This window comes from Centrocercus urophasianus, unplaced genomic scaffold (assembly GCF_019232065.1).
Source record: "Centrocercus urophasianus isolate 14NV4802_14NV808 unplaced genomic scaffold, USGS_Curo_1.0 seq_14, whole genome shotgun sequence".
In the NCBI taxonomy this organism is placed as follows: domain Eukaryota; kingdom Metazoa; phylum Chordata; class Aves; order Galliformes; family Phasianidae; genus Centrocercus; species Centrocercus urophasianus.
The window spans coordinates 10624833-10649260 of record NW_024884586.1 but is presented as its reverse complement, the minus strand read 5'-3'; the positions used below and the strand labels follow the sequence as shown (position 1 = coordinate 10649260).

Here is a 24428-nt window from a genome sequence, read left to right as displayed (position 1 = left end):
TTAGAGGGAAAAGATTTCACTTAAAACTGTGTTTGGAAACAGTACTTTTATCAGAATTCACACACTGCAAATGGAAGAGGAATCCAGAGTCGCAGGGGTTAGAATGACTTAAAAGCAGGTGCTGGTGCTGCTTAACAATGCAAGTGGAAATTAGTTTGGGGGAGTATACGTGAAAGGGACAAACGCTCTGTTCCTTAATACTGCAGCATGGAAGAAAAGAAGCCGTTGACATTCCAGAGGCGGCTGAGTTAATCAGTAACACACCTGATTAGTGCCTTACAACTTCACACCGTAACAAAGTTCCTCTCCCCCACGGTTTCCATCCCCAATCCACACTGTGGGATGGTAAGGTCCTGCCTTCTGGCCTAAGCATTCCTGCAGCACAGGACGAAATCAGCACAAAGACGCGGATGACAAAACACGAAGTACTTGAACTGAGATTTCATGTGGAAATCACCGATTGCCGGGCTGCAGTTTGTTGTGTCCACGCGGGTACGTCTCATTATCAGAGATTAAGGGTCATTGAAATCACCTTATGTCTATGCAGATTAAACGTTGCCGGGGGCTCCTTGCAAATTGGGAGTGCGTTCCCCTGCTGAGCAAAGTTTAAACTGTTCCTCATGTGTGTGACCTGAGCGTAGGGCATTTTCAAACACCTCAGCAGACATTCAGGTCAGAAGACATTCTGGGGAGTCAAAAAAGTAGCAATTTACACTTCCATCTGCAAAAGGTTCTAATCTTTATTTCCTCCCCCCGAACAGCTTTTTCTCTGCCACCACCCGTGCCACAAGCTCTCACCCAAATCTGCATGAAAGCGTTAACGCAGCCATTGAAATACATGGTGAGTTAAGATTGCTCAGCAGGAACAACCCATAGATCTGAAAGGAATTTCCTTTTTCCTGAGGGCTCCTGGAGCTTACATAGGACTGTGAGAAGGGGAATGAAAACTTCCCGCTCCCACATCCCAGAGGAGGATGAATGTTTTGCTCGTGCACAGAGGGCTGATTCTAAGAACCAAGAACACGGGGCGATTCTGAGATTCCATTCTAGGACAAACCTTCCATGAGAAGAGGTGACAGCAAAGCAGTGATTTCAGGGCTTGCTCCTATTTTACAAAATAGAACAGCAGGCCAGGTATTTGCAATTCTTGCAACGTGCTCACGGATCCAGAGATGACAGACCTCCAGTTTTAGCTATTTTTGGGCAGCCCTGTAACCTTTTGCCTCTCCAAGGTACTTCCCAGCACCTTGTAGCTATTAGGCAAGCCAAGCAAAAAAGTTGAAAGGACAACAATTTAATCCTTTCCAGCGCATGTATCTGTCTCATTAAAGCATTCTCCTGGAGCGGTGTAATGATACATCAAATGGAATCCATTTCAAGGTAAAATGAGTGCTGCTGATGTCTAACACACTGCTCCCGAGGCCTGGCTTAGGCCCCAGCCCTAGTGCAGCCTAGCACTGCAGTAGATTAAATATCAACCCGGGTCACGTTCTCATGGCCCAGGCACAAGTGCCAACATTCTTCCAATTATTCAAGGCCAAAGAAAGAGCAACCTGCCTGACAGAGCTGTGACACAGCTTGATTAGATTTAGCTTAGAAGCTTGCCGAAAAGGATACTCTGGTATTTAACTCAGATGGAGAAAGGAATGGCATCTCTGTTTAAACGAGCAGGGGGGAGGAAGGAACCAGGCAGAATATGTTTCTGTAATGAGGGAATGCATGTTTTAAATTTAAAATGATCATTTCACCGTAATGCACCCAGCATGTTCCACATGTGTAAACCAGTTTAATTACAAAAGGCAGCTTCGTATAGCTGCTATTTAAATAAAAGTGTTTTTCAGCGTGCACAGAACATTTCAAATTATTACAAATAATTTCATCTTCTAGTTAGAGCAAATCGCCTTGGGCAGAAAGGGAAGAAGCTGGTAAACAGGACAGAACAGAGTGGACAGAAGCTGAAGCTGAGTAAACACCGCCACTTCAGACGCTGTAAGGAGAGTTTGGGGAAGGAGAACACAGAACTCCCAAGATCAAGTTATCAACATGATTTGGCTGTGACTTTAAAGCCTTGGGGAAAAAAAACTAGCATGTGTTCTGTGATTCAGCCCTGAACTGTGGATCTGATCTGACAGAGAGAGGTTCCAGGAGGTAGGAAGTCAGCTGTCACAGCACACCATGGATTTAGCACTGACCAAGAGCCAGCAGCACGCTGCTGCCCCATCCTGACATTCCTCAGAGGCCTGCGCCCCTAGCATCAGCCAAAGCTCAAAAGATTCTTTATTACGGCAAACTGACGCATTCTTCCATTAAAAAATAACTTCCTAATTAAAAATTATTTTTTTTACATAGTAAAAATTACCCTTGGTTTCTGCTATAGTATAGTATTTGCCCACCATGCTCCCCACTGTCTGACAGAGATAATCCGGGAGGCACTGTCCACCTTGGTTATTTTGTGAGGTGTCATTGGATTCCAGTATAGGATTATTGTATTTATTCTTGAGATCTGTGCAGAGTATGGGTACTGTAGGTGCCTGTTGATGTTGAGAAAGAAGTTGAGTGTGGACAACTCAATAAGAATGTTGGGGAACTGCTCCTAATCACTAGCACATATTCTTGGTAAAGGTAGCAGCTGAGAAGGTGGTAACCCATGTCCACAATAGGCTACATCGAGCTGAACGTGACTGCAGCATTTAGGGCTGTCTAATCACTTGAGGTGCACCCTCAGCTGTACCAATGCAGTTGGCTTATCTCATAAAGAAGTTGAATAAATAAAAGGTATTACTGTAAGACTGTAATTTAATAGCAATTACATTAATATCAGTATCATTAATTAAAGATGAAAAGGATTCTGCTGGGATCCAGATGATTACATCAGGGTATAAACTACATGAAGACCAGGCCGAATATAAAATATACTAATGTGTGTATATACATTATATATATAGCTGTATATATACATGTATACCTGAACACCAACCTCAGCATTCTGACACCTACATTTCAGAATGTTGTTTTATCAGTTAAGTGCCGTTATGAGAAAAGCATCTGTATAGAAATACGTGATTTGTTTTTGCTCAAACAATTTTTAATCATATCTAAATCTTCACGTCCAAAACAATGAAGTTTTTGGGTTGAAGATTCTTTCAAACACTGGTTTTATTTGAAAATTTTAATCATTTGTCTCCGTTTTTCAATACAAAACACCTCAGAAGTTCACTTAACCTTATGCTTTAAAAATGTAAATGAAATCTTCAGAAGGAGCTATTTCACTCTTTCTGAAATACATTTCACCACATTTCTTGCTTTAAAGCTGGTTTTGCCTCCCTCCCTCTCACTTTCCCTAATTTTGATTCTTGCAGAAAATGTATTTGCACAGCTGTACTCATAAAGCACATATATTTAGATTTTATTGGCATTATCCTGGCACCAACATTCTATTAAAAGTAACTTTTTAGTTTTAGGTTATTCTAAACAGGCATTTAACCACCAGCAAAAGGCAGAAATTGTACTAGGTCCCTGTGTGACAAATGCAATTTTCACTCTTCCTAAGTTTCTCTATTTAGAGTTTGTTGCTCCTGAATGGTTCTACCTCACATCATGGAGTGGACTGTTCAGTGATGCATCGTACTGTGTCCTTATGCCTAAAGGCTCCTATATATTTCCGAAAATATTCTGAATTTATTTTTCTTTTATTTCTGCCACTCTTCTCGTCTTCACTTTAATTTCCCCATTAGATTTTACCTGGCTCGGTTGGCTTTCATCATTCCTTTCATTTTGTGCTGGAATCTAACCAAGGCTTTCCTTCTGACATAGCATAATTGCGACAATCGTTCAAAATAGATGGCTTTGGACCTCAAGTCCAAAATATGGCCCTGGAGTCCACTGCAAGCAGACTTAAAACCAGAGCCCTGAGCCCAGAGAGAACTCCTTTTTTTTTTTTTCCTTTTTTTTTTTTTTTTCTTTCTTTGAAATGGGATAAGAAAGTTCATTCTCAGCACTCAGTATCAGTTCACTTCATTTTGAGAGGGTTACTCTGACCCACATACTTTTTAATCTCTTCTTTACTTGTTCAGGCTTTTAAGAAGTTAATTTTGGACCTCTGACTACAGTGGCTTTTCCTTGTGTGAGAGCCGCGTGCAGTGAGACACTAAGCATCCACTTGGGGGAAATAAACACCTTGCACCTCAAGTGCAGTTCATTGCACTGTCTGCCTCAGAAGGTAAATGGGCACCCATCTGTAAAACAGATTTGTTTTCATAGTGGAGGAGCTCTGTGCTCTATGATGCTGACTGAAGCTGACTGTGAAGGGAGCAACACCACCAATACAATCCATTTTCACTTCTTCATTCAAGCAGAAGAGCCCATAAGTCTTGACATTATGCCCTGGGCAAAATAAAATCCCCTCCTTGCCCTTGCCTTGTCCCAAGGCCATTGGGCTAATTTGTAACAAAAGAAAGGTTTATAAAATGAATGGGAGAAAGAAAGAGCATCCTATGCCTCAGATCCACTAATACTGCTAGCACATGGTAACCTGAAGAAACCAAATTCAAATTAAAATGCATGCCACAGTATCAAGTTGTAATAGTTATCAACTGCATCAAAAATATTAGTTTATCTTCACAGGTGGAGTTTTATCTACTGATGTACAAATGAATTAAAGTAATAATGAAAGGCTGTTCCTTCCTCTAATTGAAAAAAAAACAAAAAACAAAAAAAACCAAAAAAACCAAAAACCCAAAACAAAACAAAACACCCCCAAAAAAACCCAAAAAACAAAAACCCACCAACAACAAAAAACCCAAAATCTTGGGCATCCTGGGTGTTGTATCAGGTCTACAATCTATCAGATACTGTGTGCAGTCCTGAAAGTGCTGTTATTTTGTGTCTTCTAAGCAATTTTTAGATAGATTTGTTTTAATTTACTGTTGCAGCACTCAGCTAAGCTACAGGACAGTGTAACAACTCTGCCCCAAGATATGGAAGCAAGTTCCATAACGTTTTCCTTACACGGTGATCACACAGATCACCAAGTTCATCAGAGGCTGTAATGGACCATGCAGTTCCCAATTCTGAGTACTTTCATCACACAGGACATAGATATGCTTTTTAAAGTGCCTTTGTGAATAGAAGCCTAGAGCTCACTGGTTTGCAACTAAATCCTTGTTTCTAAATTTAGGCATTTCCAAAATGCCAGCTTTTTAAAGGAAGACACAGCAAGAGGCACAGCATGACAGAGACTGAGAATCTTTTTCCACTGGTGTAAGTTTCTGCTTGCTTCAGTGCAGCCAAACTGATACAGTACTATCTCAACTTAATTGGTACCTGAAATTATATAATATTCAGCTTGGCACCTACACGAAGTAGTCAAAACCATTTAAGCAGACTGAGGCTGGCAAAGAAGAATTTTGCTTTCTGTTTTGAAAATCATACAGAAGACTGCAGACTTGAGCACAGAGATGGAACAGCTTCAAAAGTATCCAGATCGGACAGCAATTTCAGTAAGTCTTATCTCACACCTGACTCCTCACATTTCTTCTAGGTCCCTCAAGGTCTACCCAACTGCATAGGATATTCAAGGAAGTATCATAGGGTACTCAAGAAAGAACTGGTTACAGTGGTTAGAAAGCAAATTACTGTAGAGTGCAGCTTAGGCTTCAGAGAATCTATTCATAGTCTTCAGAGGGAAAAAATAATAACAAAAGGGATCCAAAGTTCCCACTTGTATGCAATTTTAGCAGAAACTTTCATTTCTGATCTTAAATCCAAACTTTCCTAGCATCATGATTGGAGACTATTACTGGTCTGGACCCTTTCCTAGTTCTGGTAATTTATTGAGGTGCCTAGGGAAATGAGAATCAGCAAAAAGAAAGATTAGACAAGGCAATTGACACACCTATTGGCAAGTAGTTGAAATACTTATAAAATAATAACAGAAATGTTAGAAATCAAAAATGCCTGGAGCGGAACCTCAGCAGACAGAAGCTGTGACAGCTCCACAGGTATGAGTTGCTACCAGTTTGGAATTCAGCCTCTGAGCTCTCATTGGACCCAAAATGATCACTGCACTGAAGGAATGGCCACAACTAAAGCTGAAATTTGCTATTCACCCACTGCACACTCACTTTTGTTCCCATCTACGAGAAACCCAAGACAAATCTCTTCAAGCTGTCTTCAAACAGAAAATATTTTGAGGGATAAAATTCATCAGAAGGAAGAATACTGAGCTATTGAAGCTCTAGGGATGGACATTTGCCAACATGAATGCAGTATAGCTAAAGCGTTAGGAAAGATACTGTGGCATGGTTTGTTTCTGGAAAGGGGCAGTGGTCATTATGTCAGCTGATGACAGTCCTTTGAATTCTGACATTTGCCACAATACAGCAAAAAAAAATGAGTGGAATGTTTACAATAGAGAAAATGTTTAAAAGAAACCTCAGACCAAGAAGAAGACTGGTTTAATAGCTTCACTGAAGCTATGTATTCAGTGGCTTCAGCAGTAAAAGTGCTCTGCTGCTCTTTTTCTCCTTCTTACATTTACTTTCTGGGAGCTATCCCAGTGATTGTGGGCGGGATATAAGGATGGCTGTGATGGAGTTGAAAGTAGCAGAAGTTATTTAACACTTGCTGCTTCTGAGTCACATCACTTCCAAAATCAAAGACACTAAGGTCTTCAAATGAAGCATGTGCATAAGCAGTGTCTTGAGCTCAACTTCTTATTTAATTACACACGGAATTAAAGTAACGATATAAACTAGTCTTTGGAAGCGTAACCAACATTATCTTTATAAATGACAGGAAGCCAAAATATAAATAATAATAAACAAATAAGGTCCAGATCTGACCTTTCTAAGCAAATTCATTATCAGATCTGTAAAATCAACACAACTACAGCTGTGCATAAGCTACTCTTCAAGGAAGCAGTAGTTGCCAGTCTGGCCTGAAGGTATCTCAGTGACAGAGGTAGCGCTGCAGAAACACAGGCCACACTGTCATAACCTTGCTTATCTTCTGCCAGTGTTTTAACCTATAAGGATCCTAATGAGCTAAATGCTGTGTGGCATATACTGATGTATTGCCAAACAACTTTAAGCTGCTCCAAATCTGGTCTAGTGCTGAGAATCCCGTAAAAAAATAATTTATTGATAGAAATTTTCCAACTTACATACTCTTCTCTCCTTTTTCAACTAATTTTGTGCTAGCCAGGAAAAGTTATATTATGTCCTTAACCTTAAGAACTGAAGTCAATGGGACCTGTCAGCAGAACTGGGTGTTCCCCATCAGGACTCTCATGTACAGTTTCTCAGTGGAGAATTTCAGGTCATGGAATGCTGCAGGAATAGCTGCACACTATCTACGCTGCCTTAGCTCACTTACATGTTTTCAAAAGCACACAGCTTTAGAAACTGCAGTCCTCCCTGCAGTCACAACCACAATGCTCAGTGTGTACCCGTAATCCAAGTCTTCACTGCAAAAGAGATCCCACACCCATGACACTTCATACCTCTTGGTTGCATCAGTACCTCTGTGTCCTCACTGCATATCCTGCTGTAAACAGGAGTGCTAAGATGACCCAGGTTAAGCAGACTCCTTTCTGTTTTTCAGATTATTTTTGCTATTGATCAGGTCACACTATAGTATCAAGGAGCGTTTCAGGGCTGCATGGCTCAGCCTTGTCAACTGAAATACACCTTTCTGCTCTTTCTCACCTGCTTGTGTCCGTACCTTTCCTTATCCTGGCACAAAAAAGTGTGCAGACTCAAGGTAAAGCAGATTAGGAGATTGATTAGGCTGAAAATGAAAATCTGTCCATTTTTAGCAGTGTCAGTTCTCCAGCCTTGTTCACTATGTAGTCAGTGAACCACCTGTGCTCTGCCAGCATAAAATACAGCTCTCTACCAGGTGGGACCAGCAGAGGTGGCCCTGGAGCAGGAGGGGACAGCTCTGTCAGAAGCAGCTGCCCTGCCTTGGGCTGATGCTCACTGGACTACAGCTGCATTACACTCCCACAGCTGTAGTGAGGTGAGAGGGCTTTGGAGACGGGGTCAGGGATTTCTTTAGATGGCTCCACGGTCATGAGCAAGCCTTGTGAACTGGCTTTCCAAACCACACCAAGGTGGAGAAGTAACAACTTTTTGATGAGATGAAAATAAAAATTCTTATTGCTGGTTGGTGGTACTAATGAAAACTTTATTTTCTCCTTCTGCAGAGTTACTAGCTACATCCCCAGGGGTGTACTTCCTGGTGTCCAGAGACCAAGGTTTCCCACTAAATGATACAAGCAATCCTACAAATGGTGATGATGGAAGAAGAGAGTACAAATCAGATGGGGACGCTGCCAACCTAATCCAAGCTTATAGTCTTTAGGTGCAACGTTCCTTGACAGAAATTGTGTTTATCCACATTTCTCTAAAAACAACTGCCTTTTCCAATGTTGCCTGCATATCTTTGTAGCTGGTGTAGCATCAAAGTTTATTTCCAACCTTTCCAGTTCATTCTCCTTCTCTTTGAAGTCTCCTAGTATCCATCTCTTACACCTGCACTCCAACATTTCGGCATATTCACTGCCTGGCTTTCTTATTACACGAACTTCAGAAGTTCTAACCAGCATTAGAATTCCCTAGGAGGGGGCTGCTCTGGAGAAATGCCGAGAGCCATAGCAGTAAAACAAAAATAACAACAAACCCCAACAGCATATTATAGACATTCAGCACTATTCAGAATCAGACGCTAGACTACAAATTGTGGCAAGCATTGCAGCCGCCTGCGCAGTCTAAAGCAACCCTGCAAAAAAAAAACTGTCTGTAATGCAATAAAATGGTTATTCTTATTAGCTGATGTAATAGCTTAGGGATCTCTGCCAAGAACTATGGATGTTAAATGTGGTCCTTTGATAAATACCTTTGTATGTGCTTGGTATTAACGAAAGCATTACCATCTGTTTACCTTGCACTAATACACATCACATTTTTGCACAAATCCCAGCTTGTGTTGCATAAGGCACTGTATCCATCAGAATGGGTGACAAAAGTTTAAATCAAGCAGGCCGTGTTTCAGCACGTTATTCATAAAACTAGGTCATGGGATAAATGTACTGTTGGAACATAGCTTTATACTAATTTTCCCAGTAAGATGCATCATAAATATTAACTGTCCTGAACACATATACACAAGCTCACGGCCTTGGCTCCAGGCCCTTCACATGGAAGCTGGAGAACAAGCTCTGACTTAAGGTAGTGAGAATGTGAGGAACTCTGAATTATCATCAATAATAGATTCTTTGCTGCCTCAAGCTCTTTCAGCCAAACAATCTTTTCAGCGCTGCACATCGGCAGCTAGCACCGCGGCGCCCCGTCCCGCAGCACCTCACTCACAGGAGCAGTGCTCAATACAGCTATGTGGAACTGAGGATTGTTTGCTGACAGAAGCACTATCCCTCTAGCCATTCTGATCAGCGTGCCCTTTTCAAGCAAGCTTTTAAACTTACTCAAACTCATGCCCTTCTGCTATGTGCAGGGTAGCTCTACTATTAATGTGGCCCAGGAACACGCAGCCTCCCCTCCTCCCGGGACACTCACACACACAGCATTGTGCTATTATATCTCAGTGCAGTTTTCAGCTCACTGGTGCTATCTGAGGCAGGTATGCCTGCACAGAGCACGTCTCATTCGCTGCGGGAGCTTGCAGAAACAAGAGCGTAGCAATATCTAATTATTTACAGAAGTAGCACAAAGAAGGAGATTAAGATTATTTGTGATCATGGGTACGCATCCTTCTTTCCATTCTCATGGTATTTCCTGCCTGACTGAAAGGAGGAAGAACCAGAAATCCACTGAGAATGTCTGTCTGTAAATTTTTTTCAGTCTCAAGAAGGATAGCCAATAATAACAGTATTCAGAGTGCTTTTCCCCGATAATTTTCAATGTGCCTCACAAAGAGGGATAAGAATAATGATCCTTATTTTATAGACTATAACACGACCAACAAAAGAGCCCAGAACAGATCCCAGATAGCTTGCCCTTTCCTCTGGGCTTTGCTATTGTTTAAGGATTAGGACCCACATTCAGGATAACACCTCAACCACATGCCTGACTTCAAGCATTTGCTTAAGTCCCATTGATTTAAGCGCATGCTTAAAATTAGGCATATTCTTAAATATGTTCCCTAACTGAGGCTTAAATAACCATCCAGTCTTCTGGGTGCATATTCAGATAAGACCAGATTTTATTTAAATTCAGGAAGAGAAGGAAGAACAGACTGGGTGCAGCTGTTTTGCCCTTAAGTCATCCTCACAGAGCTTCCCATATTGCAATTAAAAACCATACAGTGTTCTTAGTTATTGCCAAGTAAGTAAGGAAAGTAGACGAAATCTCACCAGAAGGCAAAAAAAGATGATGCCGAATGTCACCCAATCTGACCAAACTTTCAAAATCGCCTGCATTTCCCAATGTTGCTTTCCCAGAGAGAATTGTGAAACCTCGTTGCCGAAGTTAGAGCTGCAGCACAAGAAGTCTCAGCACACAGCCAACTGCCACCTGCCAATGCTTCTCTGAATCAGAGAAATCTCTGCTTACTTGAACAGTAATTGTCACCATTATTCCATGCTGTCAAGTATACAAATTTATTGTGTTTACCCGCCCTTAGTAAAGCTCCTCTTTTTTTTGCCTACTATTGTACAAATCTTTTCTTATTTTCCTGATACAACAGTCAGATGTTTCTACATCTCCACTGCTGAATGCAGAGGATCGTTGCTGAGGATGGGTGGAACACAAAAAACTCAAGATCTGAATTTGAAACTTTCAAGCTATTTCACAATGCCATGGAATTTTTAATCTGGGGCACTTCACTTCTTGAAAGTGATGACTACAAAAAAGCCAATGCTTTATGTGCTGCTCAGCTGGAGGAAAAGGAATGCCTTGCAACAAACACAAATGTATGGCCAAGCCTTTGTTGAGGTATATATTCCAAATTCCTACTGAGAATACAGAATGAAACCTGCAGAAAAATAATTTACCATCTCTCCTATTTCTTTAATGTTAGACATATTACTCTCTTTATCTCTTGTGTTCTCCTGTGGAGAAAGAAAAGAATTTAGGGATCTTTTCCCCCTCAGTTTAGCAGCCCTAATATGTTGGAGCTACAATTTAATACATTCAGAATGAGATGAAGTTAGGGCCAAATTAGTGAAATACGCCTTCTGAGAAAGCTGATGATATCTGATGGCATCAAGCAGATGTTGTTAATTATAGACATTAATAATAAACAAACATGAGTAAAGCAGTCAATCCTGAATTAGACAAAGAGCCCATCATGCTGGCACCATACAAGCAGATCAGGAGACCCTCCATATCCAGGAAATTTCTCACTGCTCCCCAGTTCCATTTCATTTTCTGATGTATGTGTGAGGTTATTCTGGTCTTTCAGATAGCACTTTCTCAGAGCTCTTTGTGTTCCGCATACCGTGCTCTCAAAAGATCGCCACGGAGGTTCCAACACTCTGGCAGTATTTTATTGGAGAAGAAGAAATTTTGCAACTAAACCAGACTTATATTCATTTATTATTTTTATATATTATTTATTATTATTCACTTAGCTGTTAAATGACTGCAAAAGTAATACAGGCTTATATCTTCCTCCTCATTCAGGAGACCTACAAATGGAGCAAAGGGAGAGAAACCTGATTCGTTGGCCGCAGAATTAGTAAATTAGGCTACTGCACTGAAGGCAGTTTAAGTATTCTGACCGTGATGATTTTGGCTAATGAAAACATCCCGTTAGCTAACGACTTGATTATCACAAATTTAACAAATATCGCTGGTGCAAAGATAGAAAACGTCCATCCCAATATGCAACCAACAGGTTGATGTGGTATGGTTAATTTTATAATAATATCTGTGATCTTTTGGCTCTATAAAAAGAAGCTGTTCCTTTTTTTCATTCCTCTTTGTATATAGACACACACAGTGTGAATGAGATATAATGAAAGACTACATAGGGCACCTGAATCAGCGCCGAATCATCCCTTTTTACTGTTGGGTGACAAAAATTCTGATTATCAAGATTTCAGATCAACCAGTACATTTGCCTGTGTCTCTCTTTAAGCTCTTGAATAACACAGCTAAAAGCAAAGGAAATACTTACGATTTGAACATTAGATCTATATTTAAGAGTTTTGCTGCCTTTCTAAAGAAGTGCTATTGAAAAATGATTCATCAATGGTAAACTCAGAACAGGATAGTCCTACTGAGTAACTTAAGTGGGCAGGAATATATTAGCACACGGTGAGAAATGACAGAATGTTTTTAGCCGTGTCCACAGCTTGAGAAATTCCAATCCCTGTAATAGAGTCATGCTGATTTCTACCAATTAAAGATCTGGCCCTTTATTTTCTTTTTGATATATTTTCCTCTAACACATATACAATACTTTCCCAAAGGTAAAAGCAGCTACAAAGCATTTTTAGAGGAACATCAAAGAAAAGGAAGTTGTAACACTGACTGCCATTATTTAATCTTGGACTTTACTGCAATTAAAAAGAATATAAAATGCTGTTGCTACCCTGGACACATACTTTTACTTTTTTAGCCTTGGAAAAACACAGACTCCGACTCCTTGTGTCAGAGTAAGGGCCTCCGCACATTGTCCCTGCATTACGCTTTTTGATCCTGTTAAAAAATGTTACCCTGTGCAGCTCCATGCATCAAAGGAACGCTTGTACACACTGGGATCTGTTTCAGCCCCTAGGCAATGAGACCAAAAGACCCTTCTCATAAATTCTAATTCAAAAGTTTTTAGTTATCAAGAGGAAGTTTCCAATTGCTCTCTCACATGTGGGAAAATATGTAAGCTACTGAGAGGACCTTTTGTCTGCGACTTTAATGGGGGCAATTTGCAAGGGGGAGTGCAAAGGTTCTAATATGCAGTGTGCACAGACAGTAAGCAGGCACATACTTGGTATTTAATGAAGTTCCATGAATCATTAGCCATACAATAACCATAGGCTTCTATAAATCACCTGCAAAGATTTTTTGGCCAGTAAGTTGAGCAGCACGGTGGCGAAGCGGAGCACCTCAAGGAGAGGGGGAAGCGGGAGGAGGAAGGAAAAGAGAAAGATAAAAGGGGGGCACTCCATGTATTATCCTCCAGCTGGCCTGCCAATCCAAAATTAAATCCTGTTGTTTTTACTTGTTGGCTTTACAGGAAAACAAGGCAATAAAATGAAACTCGTCCTAATAAAAAACACTAGGATCTGTGAGGAGAAAACGTAGCTGAAGATCAGATGTATTTCAGACATCTGAACTGGAAAATGTGTCTGAGGGAACATTCACTTTTCTTTCTTTTCTTTTTTTTTTTTTTTCTTTCTTTTTCTTTGTTAATTCACCCTGCTGATGAAACAGTCCTTCTGGAATTCCTTTCCTTTAAAAACATCAAACCATATCTGTACAGCTAGACAAAAGCTCGATTCTTTCTAATTAGCAAAAATGTAAATGTTATTTGCAAGACAGACTCTCATGAGTAGTTTCCTTATGCTGCAGTATACTCTGGTAACATACAGCTCTCTATCTAACTTGAAAAGACTAAATTTTCACTGTAATTATGCAGGAAACAAACTTCCACTGTGTTCCAAAAGACAGAATGGCCGCAATCCTCTGCTAAGCCTGAGGTCCATTTTAGCAGCTCAGGAGTGGATTCTCTCAGTAGCTGAAGTCCCTGTTGAGATGCCCTGAAGTATCATAATGGTGTAACACTCACACCACCCTGCAGTAATCCCAAAGGGGCAGAGAACCTACGGGCAGCTGCAGCTTTCAGGGTGCCCTGAGCCCCAGGCATGCCCTTACTCCTGCTGTGGATGCTGGGACTGGCAGTAGCTCCAAGCTCCCCAGGCTGTGGGAACTTTCAGATGGCATTGCACGTCCATATCCCTTCCCACTGAGATATGGCCTTAATGCATGCCATTGCTCCTTATTCCTCTTCACTATCCCTCATACTCACTTATACTCGGTGCTGCAGAGTAAGAAGTCCTATCATCCAGATGTCATTTTAGAAAGACGCAGAAAGGGATCTTGTTAGCCCTGTCAGCTGGCAATGCAATCTAGTACAATAAACAAACATGTTTTGAACAGTTCCCATGTTTTGCCTCCTTCAGAAATCCTTAAAATTAGGATGCCCAATTCAAGTCCGGTGAAAGGACATTAGGAACAATATTTTAACACATCATTTTCTTGCGTCCTTCAGTGAAAGCTAGGGCCTAAGCCAGCCAGACCCTAAGCCTAACCACAACACAGGCCCCCTCAGCTAACAAAATAAATGAAAACAAAGGACAAGGCTGCAGGATTAGCCCAACTCCCATATTTTGTCTGCATTTTCCCTCTCACTCCTATTTTGAGATTGACCATAAATTGCAAACAGCTGCCATCAGTCTCCAAGGTGGCATCCTGCACGCTGGTGGGTGAGATAAAAGGCAGTGGCAGTGTGCTTGTAGCGCATTCATCTTTAAATCCCACCACTGCACTCTGGTATACTCAGTGGGTTCCTGCTAGCTTCTCACGATCATTTGTCCACATCACAATAAAACCACTGCGCAGCATGCTTGCCTGCCTCTACCCATGAGAGGCACCAGTACTAAATCAGCAGGGAGGTTACAGGTAAAGAATCCAAATGAATTAACAGAGCAGTATGTCTAGAGTGCTGCTCTTCCTGCACCAGCATCTAGACTTTTAGTTTTCTGCCCGATCCATCACATCAGGTACTGGGATGGGGTGATGCATCCCAAAAGTGGAAGGAGGACTTGACGAAGGAACTGAACGTACAAAAACTGGAAGACAGATACTGCCATAACCATCGCAAGAATTATTACAAGACATAAAAGAGCTTTTTATTGAGGCTATTCTCTGTCCTGAAAGTGATATGGCTAGCAATAAAACAGCAAAATTACCAGTGTGATTCCCAAGCCAAGGGCAATTTAAGAAGCTTGGGTTGAAAAGATTAATTGCTGAATTTTAATTCACACAAGATATTCCAAAGTATAATGTAAAAATAGCAGAGCAACTCCCTGCAAACATTTTTTTTGTGATACAGCTGCAAAAAACTTGTTGCTAAACAATTCTGAATTATTACAGCTTTGGTACAGTTTTAAGTAGGCATATTTCATCAACACAGTTACTACATTTTCATTTCTTAAGTTCATTTGCTGAAAATGTCGCCCATAGAGTAAAGAAAGCTCTCTTTTCGGGCAGCTTTTAAAGTTGATATTCAAAGCTGAACTTTAACCTGAGGAAAATAACTATTTCATTCACTCTGGAGCAGCGGGGAGGGAAGGAAGGACTGAAAAGAGGGGGGAATATTGGAGAGGAATAACATCGTGCAAACTCAAACTTCTGTATTTTCACAGGAATTTAGATGGGAAACGTTCAGCAGTTTGACTCAGTCTTAGTACTGCCCATAATTCTATCTGTCTTTTTTTGTGATAATCCCTTCTCTTTTCACTGAAAGAGGAGGCACTTAATCACTTAGTGCAGATAGATTGCTAGGAGGTTTAATTAAAATAACTTATTTTAAGTGATCTTAAACAAGAGGTAAATGTATTTATTGTTCTAACATTTGGAGTGGTATAGGATAGAGCAGAGGAATAACAACCTCTCTTGGTACTTGGTATCGGATTGCTTCTTTTATGAGCCATACGGTAGTGATTAGGAAGCTTAGTACCTAAAGTTTGCTTACAGCACTAAAGGACGCTGTTAGAAAGTTTTCCACGTTTCAAAACTTCAGCTCCCCCAGCACAATGCAGAAGACAACAGCAGGTCGCATATGATAACGCTTATGACCAAAGTCATTAGTAATGCAACGTTCTCTCTTTGCAGGGAATTTCCACTTCCTATTCCTGCAGAGGAATGTGTGTGCACGTACGTGTGTGGGCAAGCTGATGCATGTGCGCTCATCAGTGTCCTTTTGACTGATGGCCTGAAATACCTACTCATCCAAACACTTCCTGTTGTCAAGAGAATTTGGATCCACTGCCCTGTACTGCAACTGAATTTGAATTTCAGTAACAAGCTAAGCTAAACGAGTGAATCAGAAACCCTTCTCTGTTCCATATTTGCAAACATTTGCGTTCAGATCTGGACCTAAACTTTTTACCCTTACACAATCCTGATTTCAGTCTATGGTATTTCTTACACTGAATTATGCAAATACTCACTAAAAAGCAACCTGGATTTGCAGCTGTTATTCACAATATCATGTAAGAGCAGATATAAAATATAACCGGTCATTTTTCTCTTAAACCTCAGAAAGGCAGAACTCACAAGTCCAACCAACAGCAATGCTAAGAGGAGCAAATAAACAAGGTGGTCCCCATCATACTCAGAGATACTTGTATATGAGAAAGTTTTTTTTTCCCCCAGATCAAGAAATCATGCTTACTTAAACATATTCCCTGCAAGTATTAAACACATTCCCTTCAGTACAATGCCTTGGATGTTTAAGGGATATATGTATTTTGGGAAATGAATTAAGGGGTACATGCAGTTGTAGTAGCTAGATGAAATTCAGGCCTCTTAACAGAGACTATAAAAAATACCCACTGATTTCCCTGGGAATAGGACTTCTACAGTTCACTCATCTCAGTTATCTCCGGTTCCGCTGCGACCAATCATGCAGATGAATGGGGGAGCTCTAGTTTGAAGCATTTAGTAACAGAGCAACTCAGTGGCTGAAACAAGATTCAGTGTTTGAGTCAGTTAAGCCTTACTTTAAACACTTAAACACTGTGTATTTTGAGTGTGGGCCAAGTCTTGTTCATGCTGAAATTATATGACACAAGCCATGCTAAGACATCAGCTTTAGCTAAGCAGTATAACACAGAACTGCATGGAGGAAGCCCAGACTCGCATTAGCACACACTCAAGCTCAGGTAGGAGCCTGCTTGGGGTTTTGCACAGGTTCAGTCAGTTTTTCCAACATCGGTCCGTATGGCAATACCCTGTGATCAGCCCTGGGCAAACGAGTCAGCAATGGGGCTGTGATGCTCCACGAGGCACAGACACAAGGTTCCATGCTCATCCTACCACCAGGATGTTGCCTGCAGGTGCATGAGGCAGTCTCTCCCTATGACTTTCCCTAGCCAGCTACCTTTTCCTTCTGTTCAGCATCACAGCAATGTGTGGGATCTGTAAGCAGGCACGGTGCCAGGCGCTGTACTTACAAACAGCTGGCTGGTGAGGAGGGATGCAGCCCACCCTTCAGCAGCAACAGGAGCCTATGTGCACACACCTCTCCTTGGACAGGCTGACTGGGACCTGGCCCAAGGAGGCTTGGCTGGAAACACCAGCTTTAAACAATCTTTCCAACAGTTACTGCCATTTTCATATTATTCCAAGATAAAAGGGGCACTTCAGACCTGGGAAGTTAAAGGTTTGTATTAAAAATAGACTGTCTGCCTTGAAAATTAGGGAGCTTGACAGATGGGGGATGAAAGGCTGCAACAGAAGAAAAATATAGGCCACCACCCTTGACACTGCTGACCACCCCGTTGCTGACAGCTTCTTCCCACAGCCCTGCTTTCTAAAGCGCTTCCCACTTTAAGGAAATGTATCAGAACATAGGAGTTTATCTGCCCTGACCTTTACCCCCACATGAACCCTCTTTCATGTTAATTTTCTTCACAAAACCTACCACATGTAAGGCCCCTGCAGTGCTTTGGCTTATTTGGCTCTCCTTCTTCTTCTTATTATTAGCTTATATTATTTTTATTGTTTTCGTTGTTATTTGATAGCTGATGAAGAACTGGTCAAGAAATTCTTGAAGTACAGTAAATATGACAATTGTTTTGCTGCTTTTGATAGCTTTAAAGTCCACGTTAAAGCTATCAAAGCACACACAGTTACTAGGGAAGCTTTAGAAAAAATAATAGAAGGATTCTATTTTTAAACGTTTCAACATTTTTGTGACAGGAACACTGCCAGGGTTTCTCTGCTTTATGCACCTATTTGGGTTACCTGATAAGATGCTAACCTCTCACATTTATAACTGAACAGTTCAGAAGCAAAGAATTTCACAGTCTGATCCCCTGACACAAATGGCAACTCAGAAGCTATGTATTATTCAGCTTATATTCCCAAAACAAGGGAGGCATCAAGGAAATGAGCTACACTGTACTCACAGAGGCTGTAGTACCCGGAATCCCTTTTTCCATCAGACCAAGAGGGCTCTGCAGCTGAACCATGTTAGCAACCTCTCATTCTTTTGCTGACCAAAGTCTGCTCCAGACTATGCAACAAAACAAGGGACTTAAGAGGGGCATCGTACTGTAATTTTGAATTCTCCTGACAATCGAAGTGAGGTCATAGCACAGCCAAAGAAAAGTCATTCTCAACCATAAACGAATGCTTACAGAACTGTTTTTTGGTGGGTTTTTTTTTTTTTTTTCCATCCCAGTGTTGAATGTCTGCAGATGATTCTCCTCTGCCACTGACATACAGAAGATACACACTTAAATCTGGGAGTGAGGGGAAGGACCCTCATACCGAACAGGAAGAGCTGAAATAATAATTAAGAGACCAGACTGCAACACAGGAAAAGAGAATGTAATTCCCAGCTTCCCCCTAGTTTTTGCTGTGACCTCGAGCTCCTCCTCACAGGAATGAGGAGTGGGAGCTGGCACCGCGAGAAGCAGCCCCAAGCAGGCTGAGATGTGTGGAACCTGTGCTGAGCTCAGCAGCTCAGGGTGCTCCTGGAACTGACCGCTGACCAGTGGGGTGCGCTGGACAGGGGAGCATTTTAACCCAAATTTTTGTAGGGAGGGGGCTGAAAATCTCAAACCAAGCTGCACTGAACAGATGTCAGATCAGGATGTTTGCCCCAAGCCCTCTCCCAAATATATACAGCTACATTTCTTTCTATCCAAAAGCAAAACAAACAAAGCATAAAGCAAGAAATAACAGAAAACAGAGCAGACTTCACTCTCACAACCCAGTTAGTTGATATGGCTGAGCTAATCTCAAGCACCCCTGCTTGCCAAAAGGAGACTATCCCTCTCCCTTTTCTACTTCCTCTTTGCTCCAGTTTCTTCCTTTTTTCACTTGTGCCAGCTCTCGAGCTCACCTGACTGTACCACAAAAGACCGAATTCACTAACTTAGTAAAAAACTGATCCATCATAATGTAGGTTTCGATAAGTTAATTTGATTCAGCGTGAGGCCAGATGAAGGAAGGATGTGCACAAGAGAGGCGTGGATCAGGGCTGGAAAAGGAGGGAGCACAAAGCTATTGGAAGAGTTGACCTGCATTGTCCAGCTGCACTCTTGACACAGGAATGCCTCTGACACAGGATATGAATGCAGAACTTATTCCTGCTTTTAACTCCAGTTGGTTCAAAGCCAGCCACAGACTGATTGGAACAAGGGTCCTAAGCTGCTATTTTTTACTGCAGTTTGCTTTATCTCCCATGCCAACGCATCTGCCACTCTCCAACTTCCTCACTCAAGCAAGGAAGATGTTGGCACATTGCACCTGGGAATGTTAGTGATCACTACTGCAGAAGAGGTAGACAAGGGCACCAGTGGCAGGGGTAGGTACCACTCACCATAAGCTCTGAGCCCCCTCCCATCTCATGACACCTATGAAAGTATACATTACTCACAGAACTAGATGGAGAATCTGAAGTCTTTGTCATTCCTATCACAGTTGTCTGTGCTGATGTACAAATTCATATTCTGAATCTCTCTCAGCCTCTTCTGTTTCCTGCATTTTATCCAACAACTGGTTCTTTTCCAGTCTTGCTGTGTAAGGACTGGATCTCCAGCCATCTCCCCTCTATGTCGATGCCATCACCACAAGGCTACATATCAACAGTTGAAGTACATCTCTTACTGCCCAGGTTAAAAATCAATTTGCTAGACTATGTGCTGAAGGGAGGGGTTAACACATAGAAATGGGGGCCTATATGGAGCTCATGTCAGGAAGCAGCTAAATGAGGATTTGGGGACTCCACATTTTCAACTCATGCACTGAACAGAGCATGTAGACACCTGAGCCACATGGCCACGTGAACTACAACTTTGCTACACAACACAACGAAAATCCAACTCCTTTTGTTTCTTAGAGTAATTATTGTCATGGTGATTTTATGCTTTAGAAGGACCCAGTGCTTAGGGAATTATGGTCTACACACAAGAAGAGTGGTTTTTCTTTAAAGAAGCTGCATAGAAAATTATCTCTGTTCAGCACAACGTGTTATTTGGATACAGGACCACCAAGGTGATGCGACTGTTTTTCTTCTCCATTCATCCATTTTTAAATCCATCACTTTCTATATAATGAACAGATGCTATTAACACTTCAGTGGATTTGTGCAGAAACTGTGATTCATTCTTAGCAGCAAGCTAATATAAACACATGAAATTGCCTCCAATCTGCTTTCCAAGCTCTAAGAGGGCTAGCAGAATAAAAGAGATATTTTTACAGAAGATTATTCTGGTTGCATACCCATAATAATTGTCTAATTCAAACATGGATGCCAGTTGCTTGTGAATGAATATCTAATGAGCCTTTTGCTATGGGATAAGGGGCTATAAACATTGGACTGAATCATGATGATATTTACAGTGGCATAGATGTAAAGTAATTATGCTGGGCAGGGATGAAGATGGAATTCTTCATTAACTGAAGCCTGGAGGAGGTAGGTATTTTTATACTTACATTCAGAAAAGTAAACGGAAGCATAAGGTTAGCTAAGTCAATGAAAGAGTGACATAAATGACAAGAGATCCCTTGAATTCTGAACACCAGGCAGTTTTACAGCCAGCAATTACTAAATTGTAAATATTATAGGAATAAAAAGAAGATGCTGGAAATCCTGTAAGCACTGAAACAAGCAGATCTTTCCTAAACCTTTTCAACTTCTGTAATCACTCTAATATCTAATTCATACTCCTATTAAAGCATACTTAGAGGAGACAGGTGGACTTGTCATCAAAGCCTGGGACATCCTTCCAAGTTCATTTAATCCCAGCTCTGCAAATCTTCCTGCACAGCCTTAGTCATGTTATTATTCAGTCCCCTACCTGTAAAAATGAGACTAACAACATCATTCACACTTTCAGTTGCACTGTTTAGATTAGTCATGTACTTTTCAGAGTAAGAAAGCATCTACCACGTGGTGGTAAGCACCAAACAGCCCCCATTCTAATGGCAGGATCTAGACTTTTCTATGCTATAGGTAACTACGACTTAGAATAATTTGTTGGGAGCAGTGCTAATTATTCTGCCACAGCATATTATCAGAAGTAGAGACAACTGGTAATTACTGTGCCAAAAATGCAGAAGAACGAAAAGCACCTTTTTGGTGTAATATGTTTAGAAGTGTCTTGTCTGAAGATGTTTATCTCAGAGCACTGCTGTATGCTGGGGTCAAAAGCAAAAGAAAGAGACTCCAAAATAGCAGATAGTCTGATGGCTGATGCATTCATCTGTATGGAAAATAACAGAGGAGGATGTGAATCTGGATTGCCCATCCACTGAGTAATTAGTCCAATCGGCAACAGATAATTTTTCAGCAGTTTGTTGCCTTTTTCAGTGAAAAAATACCAAAAATTCTTGATGTTTTTTCCTGCTAAAGAATTATTTTTAAAGATAAAAAATATATTTAAAGATTATTTTTAAAGCTTTAAAACTTTATCAGGATGGGGGAAATAACTGATCTCATCTCCTAATTACAACTACAACTCCCTAACACAGTCTAGTGCTAAAATTCCTTGTTCGTGCCCGGCCTCTGCAATATCACAGGTATGAAAATAAATTGTGCAATTATGTGATTCAGGGCACTTCTCAGACTTTTGCTCTTTTCTCTTAATTGTCAGGTTCTGTTCAAATACATGAAGTCTGTAGCTCTTTCCTTTGTGTGAATAGCTTTCTCAGTCCCTATACAGCTTAATATTCTGTTGCCCTATTAAGCTAGCCATGCAGAAAACGGTTCCTTGCCAAATAATAGGAATAGCAAACGTATGAACTCTATACCTCAATGAGGTGTTAACTTCAAAGCCTTGTTATTTGGTAGTTGGGGCCATTTAAATGCTGACATTATTAGGCAAGGAAGTCTAAGAAACAAGCACTCAGTGGGAGTCAAAGATCTTTTTAAAAAGCATTTTCTTTATGCTCATCACACCCCAATTCATTTAGGATGGGCTCCTGTTCTATGCCTACACGTTTCCTAATTAAGACTTCTTTCCTTGCCACAATGTTTAGGTTACAAGGAATCTGAGGCTCTCCATGTACCCCCTTCATGATTGGCATATTTTTTTCTTTTCCCTCTCTCATCTCCTTGGTTGTAATTACACTACAGTGGCTTATCTCTCCATCAAAGGATGGGTAAGTGGTCTCTTTATAAAACTTCTCTGAGCAGCTGTTGGCCAGTCAGGGAACACTGAGGCCTGACCAGAGCTACGCTCTCCCCAAAGGGCTTATCTATATTGTGCCACATTGAATGCAATGTGAATCAGGGTAGACAAGAACAAATAGCATTCAGCACATGTCAGCTAAGTACAGTTTTAGCCTGACCTAATCAGTGTTTAATCATGATTAGCTGACACTCACGGTTTATTGTGGTCCTCACCAGCCAACATATTGTGACCAGTATTACGTCAATTACTTAGTTACCCAAAATTACATTCAGACTTGATTAAATCCTGCCATTTGTATAACTTTCTAGAGACCTGGCAACAGAAGTTTGCCTCTTTGGAACCTAGGCAGTAAAGCCTTACATCTAGGTTTGCACTTGATTCTTGTCACAGAATGATGCAAAGTCTCCAGATTATCTACTCTGATAGCGATGGCAAGATATGACTGCTACACATATAGGTATCTCAGACTAACTCTAAACTAGGCTTGAGTGCTGAAAGCAATGAGGTCCACGTGCTGCAGGCTTCAGCTGTCAAGCAAGCAAATATTTGTTCATGGTTTCAGGTAGGCAGTATCTTTGGTAGCTTACCCAAAGCCCAAGGTGTTGCAGCTTTCCTTTAGCTGTATTAGCTACAGCAGTCCATACTGCAATGATACATCTGACCAACATTCACGTACAGCCTAGGAAAGCAGGTGCTAATTGAGACATTGCCACAGACTGTCTCAGTCCTTTTGGGAGAAAAAGTGGTATTTATATTCTACATAGTATGAAATAATACTCCTTTATTCCTTTTTTCCTCTTGCGTCTCAAACATTTAAATAAGGTCTGCACAGATGCACAGAGTGAGCCCTGTATTTGCGGCAGTAGCTCCACACTGGCTCCTTAGCAGGTCTGGTTGGAGCTGCTGCCCATTCATGTGCACAAGCTGGGCTTCCTATTTTCCCCATTACAATTGCAGCTTCAGTTCCAAAAGTAATACACTCTTGGCTAACCACTCTGATGGTACTAAATGAACTCAAAATCTTTCTGTATACTCAGCATCTTTCTATAACTGGATATCCACATCCAGCTCATTCTCTGTACTTTAAAAAACAAACAAAAACAAAACAAAACAAAACAAAACAAAAAAAACTTCAGTGCAGTTTCTTTTAATTCTTCTTAGAAACCTCATGTATATACAGCACCAAATGAGTGAAAGAAATCCTAAAACATGTATTTATCTTTGCAGGGACGTATCATTTAACAGAGGCAACCTCAGTAGGCTGTTGCTATCTTTTCAGCTGGAATGAGAAGCCCCTTTCAATTTTTGCATCGTATAACAACATAACTAGTGTATGTATTATCCATCAGAGAAAGAACGTGTCCTATGGGCCCTCCTGCATCTGCTAAGCTTGTATGCTGTGGGGTCGGTAGAAGATCACCTCTTCTAATGGTGCCTGCTCCTCCTAATGCAAGGGCACGTGGTTTGGGAACAAAAGGCATTATTCAGTGTCTGGAAGCAGAACACTGGCATCTATGTTTCATAGGCTATTTGACGCTTGAGATTCTTAGGGGTCAGCAGCCTCCCCAGCCCTTGTGTTCATTTTGCTGGCATCCCTTGGGCAGGACAACTACAACAGGAGCGGTCTCTTTGAAACCTGGGGATCCTCAGGCTCCTAGAACTGATGGTTACTGTGTGCAGGAAAATCCCAAGTCATGTACATTTGAGACCACATCTGGTGTGAAATATATTTATTGTAAGCATCCCAACCACACTGAGGCAATGTTTTAAAGCTACAATATTTTTAACCAAAACACTATGAATCAGTCATCTGCTTTCTACATCTTTCCCTTCCTAACATAGAACATTGGTAAAATATTCATGTATATATTTTCTTTCATAATCTTCTTCTTCCTCCTGGCCTGAATCTGAGGAGCAGGAAAGCATAATATGCAAACCCAGAAATATTTGTTATATTTGGATGTCAGACTATAACTCCAAGTTGCAATACCACTGGATGATTCCAGGCAAAGAGAATCAAGCTGCTCACCGAAGA

The 24428-nt window shown here is 41.1% G+C and overlaps 2 long non-coding RNA genes across 2 annotated transcripts in view; one reads left to right on the top strand and one right to left on the bottom strand.

Moving 5' to 3' along the window:
* Positions 1 to 24428, bottom strand: part of LOC122157761 — a 102095-nt gene that overhangs the window by 68560 nt on the left and 9107 nt on the right. The window lies entirely within an intron of this gene.
* On the top strand, positions 330 to 9577 carry LOC122157762. Its single transcript, XR_006168016.1, has 3 exons — positions 330 to 492; positions 762 to 841; positions 8207 to 9577. It is a non-coding gene; the product is annotated as an uncharacterized LOC122157762 (long non-coding RNA).